The following is a 6,000-nucleotide window of genomic DNA, read 5'->3' as shown; positions in this document are numbered from 1 at the left end:
TACAAATAAATTAAACTCAATTAGCTAAAGTTCCAAATTTACTTTTTTATTTTTCTATCATTTTGATTATTATTTAACCTAATCAAATTTAATTCTTGTGTCGTCACTCCTTTATTCCCTTAAAGCCTCTTCTTATTTTTATATTTTCAACTTTTTTTCTATTTCTTGTCTAATGGTCATCTTCTCTTCATCGAAAAATAAATTTTTTATTTTTTATTTTTTTTATATAGCTCTCCATGACTCTATGTGTCTTCTAATTTTATTGTTTCTCTTTTTGATATTTTTAATTACAAATTTTAATTCAAACAATTATAGTTTAGGTATTAATCTAATATTTTATTTTTTTCATGATTTTATATATTTTATTTTATTCTTAATTTATTTATTTTTATTACTTATTTTTTATCTTTTGTTCTATTATATGTACTTTTGTTGTGTATAAAAATTTTAAAATAAATTGATTAATTTACTATTTTAGAATATTTTTTTATTTTTAGAAATAGTAATAAAAAAATATTTTAATTACAATACATAATTAAGCAGATGCATAAAATCTTTCGTCTAACACTATATCAAAATTAAATTAAAAAATATATAACAAATTTAATTATTTTAAAAAAAAATTGTGAATTATGTTTCTGTTATTTTATATAAACATACTTTTATATACAGATTTAATTTTTCTATTATTTATATATAATTCTAGTTTCAAATTATAAATCCTAGAGTATCATTAGGCACTAATATGCTAATTAATTCAGTCTTTTATTATTAAATATGTATAAAAAATTAGTTAGGATAATAAGGTATCTATAATTTAATTAAAATATTTTAAGTTCAAGTTTTAGAAATATTTTTTTTATAAATTATATAAAATAAATAGCATTTTAAGAATGAAACTATTCACTAACTTTTTTTAATTTTTGTATCTTCATATAATTAATAATATTTACTAAAATTTATTTTAATATATATATTTTTGCCCTCACTCTTAAAATTTTATGAATCCGTCACTGTGTGTGATCCAATTGTTACCAAAGCACAGTTAAGGTTTGATTTTTTTTCATTTTTTTAATGATGAGAAAGATATTTTTTTTGAAAAAATAAATGATATTTCTAGATCTTTGTTTTTACGTGGGTTCGTGATATTTAATTTGTATGCGAGTTATAACTTGAATTTGGCCATTTAATAAGAATAATAGTATATGATTATATGATCTTTGGGATAGCCACCAAGAAAGCTTGATATTTTCTGCTCTTTTATTTTAGTGTTTGTTAGAACATTGAAAATATCAAATTTTTATGGGTAAGAGCCGGGTGTAGTTTAGCGAGTTAGCCAACCATATAGTCTAATATTTATCGTAGAATAATATAGACAAATTGTTGAAAAGCGTACTCTTTTTTTATCGTTTATTTATTAGTTCAAACATGTCTGAAATATTGACTAAATTTGTCAAAAAAAATTCGATTTTATTGAGAAGAAATCTCAGTTATTATTGGGACTACAAAAAATTAGATTATATATTCATTATCACATTTTTAATTGGCTTTATTGAGAAGGAATCTCAGTTACTATCGAGACTACCAAAAATTAGATTATATATTCATTATCACATTCTTAATTTATAGATAGGAGTGTTCAATTGAAATAGTATCAAACACTTTTTACATAGCAAATTAACAAATATTATGTACCAAAAAATTTTGATATTTTCTACTCTTTTATTTTAGTGTTTGTTTGGAGGTGAAAAATATCAAAATTTCATGAATAAGAGCGGGCGTAGTTTAGCGGGTGAGCCAACTAAATGGTCTAATATTTGTCGTAAAATAATATAGACAATTTGTTAAAAAATGTATTCTCTTTCTATCACTTATTTATTAATTCGACATGTCTGAAATATTGATTAAATTTGTCAAAGAATTTCGATTTTATTGGGAATGAATTTTAGTTATTATTGGGACTACCAAATACGACATTATATATTCATGATCACATTTTTAGTGCATAGGTAGGAGTGTTTAATTGAAATAGTATCAAAACACTTCTTTACATAGCAAATTGACAAATATTATATACTAATTGGCCTATGAGAGTTGGCTAAAAAAAGATAAGCCAATGATTGTGTATCTGGTTTTACACTAATGGCTTATACTCTTTAAGATGGGTCTGATACCATGTTAAATTTCTGGAAAAAGAGTAGAATAAGAAAATAATATTATATATAAAGTTGTTATATTAAAGTTGTTGATATATGATACAAGAGTCACTCTATTTATAAGATATTACCAACTAATCTCATAAATATGTATCTACTAACTACTAGTCATTACTAATTTAACTTTCAACTACTAAGAACTCTAATAACAATTCAACTAGGTATCCTTTAAAAATGGTATAATATTCAGCCTTTTATTACAATAATTTAAAAAAATTAAAACAAACATATCTAAAAATTATAAATAAATTTAGTGTCTTTTTAAAATTAAATACACATTCAAAATATAAATTAAATAAAATTTAAATTTAAATTTTAAATTTTAAATTTTAAATTTTAAATTTTAAATTTCTGTTTAAGATTTAATGCATTTAATTATTAATTATTAATATATTATAATTTAAATACATATCTAAAAATTAAATTATTTAAAATTTAAAATTTTAATTTTAAAATTCTAAAATAAACCTTAAACCATTTAATTATTAACTAAGTTCGTACAAAACACTCAAGTCATGTTTGTCCCACGTTCAAAACCCAAAGGCGCACATCGAAAACTCAGAGGCGCACATCGAAAACCCAAAGAAGTCATCCTCCGCTGCCGTTCATCCGCGCCACCTTCCTCTTCCGCGTTCATCTTCGTTGCCACCTTCCTCCTCTTTGTCGCCATTCATCCGCATCAACGTCGCCGTTCGTCCACGCTGAAAACTTACCTAAGGTTTGGATGTGTCTTTGACACTATTATTTTTTTATTATTCTGTATATATTTTTATTTTTTTGAAATAAAAAATCAAATAAAATGGCCTGATAAGAATTTTATATATATTGCAATGTTAAATTATTTTTGCATGTACAATTTCTGTATTTTGGAAGTGTTTCAAAAATATTTTCTGTATAACTTCATAATTTTAGATGTGTTATAATTATTTTTTAATGATTAAATTTAAATTTTAGATTTATGATTTTGGATGTGTTTCAAAAATATTTTTTGTATAACTTCATAATTTTAGATGTGTTATAATTATTTTTTAATGTCTAAAGTTAAATTTTAGATTTATAATTTTGGATGTGTTTCAAAAATATTTTTTTGTATAACTTTAATAATTTTAGATGTATTACAATTGAAAAAGAAATTACGACCATTCTGAATCTTTTGAAAATTCTAAGTTATGTCATTCAATTTGTTAGAGTTTGTTATAGTATTAAAAATAGTTTTTGTATATAATTATATTCAACCATTTGTCACTAAAAAATCGTAAAATAGATCCTGCATTTTATCAAAGGTGCAATAAGTAAGGGATTAATTTTGTTCTAAATGCACCGACCTTGAATCTTTTTTTTGCATATTTGAATTGGAATATTACAACAGAATAGAAGAAAGAAGAAAATCGTATTACAGAGAGAGAAGAAACATAGAAGAATGAAATAATAACTAACTATGAAGTGGGTAGAAAGTTAGAGAAATTTTAGTTTTTAAAATTTAAATTAATCTTAAATATAAATGTGTATCTTAACAAATAGGAATATGTTTTAATTAAAAAATAATTAAATAATATTAAAGGTTGACCAAAGACTGAATTTTGTTGTACAAGTAGCATTTTTATTCTAATAATATTTTAATAGCATTGGAGAGTCTTGAATCAATAGTATCTCTGGGAACAAAGCATCACTTTATTGTTTAAGTGGTGGTGGAGATTTTCTAAGGAGGATTATCCTTTGTGAAAGAAGGTTGTGTGCTCCTGCAATAATCTAAATCCTGGACAGTTATTGTCTACTCAAACTATACCAACAAAAGGAGGTCCGGAGAGAGATATTTGTCACTTATAAATTAAAGAGCAACATGTTAGACAAAAGATGATTGACGGTCTGGCTATGGAAGTAGGTAATGGCAGATCAACCAGATTTTAGAAAGATACATGGCTACAGCCGGAAAAGCTGAAAGACTCCTTTTCAAGGCTCTACTTGATTTCAAATAACAAAGGATCCGTAATTGGGGACGGTAGGTTTTGGGATGAGATAGAGTGGGTATGAAATTTTCAGTGGAGGAGGTAACTTCACCAATGGGAGACTGACAGTTTGAACCAACTTCTAGATACCTTGCAAGCTGTGAGATTGATAGAAGGCGCACAAGATAGAGTAGTGTGAAAATTTGATAAGGAAGACGTTCATACTATTAAATCATTTGTGCAGGTATTGGACGGAAGATATTCTCAGCTACAAGTTAACAAATGGAATCTAGAAAGGTCTATTGCTCCCGAGTAGAGTTGTTTACTTGGTTTGTGCTTGTAGGTCTAGTTAATACAAAGGATCGATTGAGTAGATTGGGTATCATTGAACAAAGTGATAATATCTGTGTTATGTGTAAAAAAAATGGAGACTGTACAACATTTGTTTGTTACGTGTGAGTATGCATGGCAGGTGTGGTGCGCGTGGATTACTTACATGGGTCGTGCATGGGGCATCCGTCCATAAAAGAGCACTTTAAAAGCTGGAGGACAATGTCTTTGAGGAAATATGCGCAGAAAATATGGTTAATGGGGTTCTTCTCAATTATATGGAATATCTGGCTATGTAGGAACGAGTTCATTTTTTAGAACAAGTCAACAGATATAGTGGATTGTGTTGCTAGGTCGTTTTGCTGTTAAAAGGAATGGTACAAAAGCAATCTATATTGTTGATGGCTTTGTCGGAGATGACATAGGTGTTGCTTAAGTTTATGTTTTGTCTCTTGTATGATCCACTTAGTGTGTTGAGCTTGTTTACTCTTCAAAAAAATAATAATAAATAAAGCATCTGAAGAATCGGGTCTCTAAGTTAGAGATATGATTTGCTGCAGAAAACACTGATTTCAAGTAGAATTGGTATTCTAATGTTTTAGGATCATTCTCTAAGTGTCAAATTAATATAATACCCATGAAACCTTAGTGATGTCATATAAGTGCTACCAAAATAAGCATGAGAGTGCATTATAGAGGATTTTTATAATCCACAAATCATGTTATGTACTTCTTGTTCAAAGGTCAATGGTTAAGGATTTAAGAAAAAAGACTTCATCTATATCAAAAATTATTTATAGTGACTTGATTAATATGAAAAGTACTTTAAAGCCAAGATGGAAACATGATTTATAAACATAGTAGTATGGTAAAGTGTCCTAAAAAAAAGTTTTTCCTAGGTTAGACACAAAGCCTCATCTTATGGAAGTTTTATTGAAAAAGTTTATGAATGTCAAGGCCAAGTGTTTCATGAGATAAAAGTTTTTTGTCTCCATTATGGGACTTTACACTTATTATGATTTATGATGATTAAGATGATGCCATGAGCCTAAGTGTGAAGATGATTATGCTAATTCTATGATTTGGATCATGATGATGAAACTATAATAATTAACTAAGATGTATGCTCTTTGTCCATGAGGAGTATTTCTTGCACTGTGCAAAAGAATGATACTCAATTTAAATTTAAATTCAATTCTCAAACTTTACAGAGACTTGTGGACTTAATTGTGAATCAACTTATACTGCTCGCTGGGTAACTTGGATGTCGGTGGCTAAGTAGCGTGACTTGGCAAAGATGGTACATATAAGTTATGATGATTTATCCCATGACCTTCATACGCTTGGCGATATTTACAAATAAAAGTTTTTATATCATCAGCAAAGGTTTAGGAAAAAAAAGTATTATATGATGAAAAATAGGAAGAAGGAGTTTGGATTAAAAACAAGAACTGAGTGTGAAGTCTGAATGGAAGTTAAATTTATACTTGAAACTCAAAGGTAGCATA

This window comes from Arachis hypogaea, chromosome 5 (assembly GCF_003086295.3).
Source record: "Arachis hypogaea cultivar Tifrunner chromosome 5, arahy.Tifrunner.gnm2.J5K5, whole genome shotgun sequence".
NCBI lineage: Eukaryota > Viridiplantae > Streptophyta > Magnoliopsida > Fabales > Fabaceae > Arachis > Arachis hypogaea.
This window is presented reverse-complemented; position numbering follows the sequence as displayed.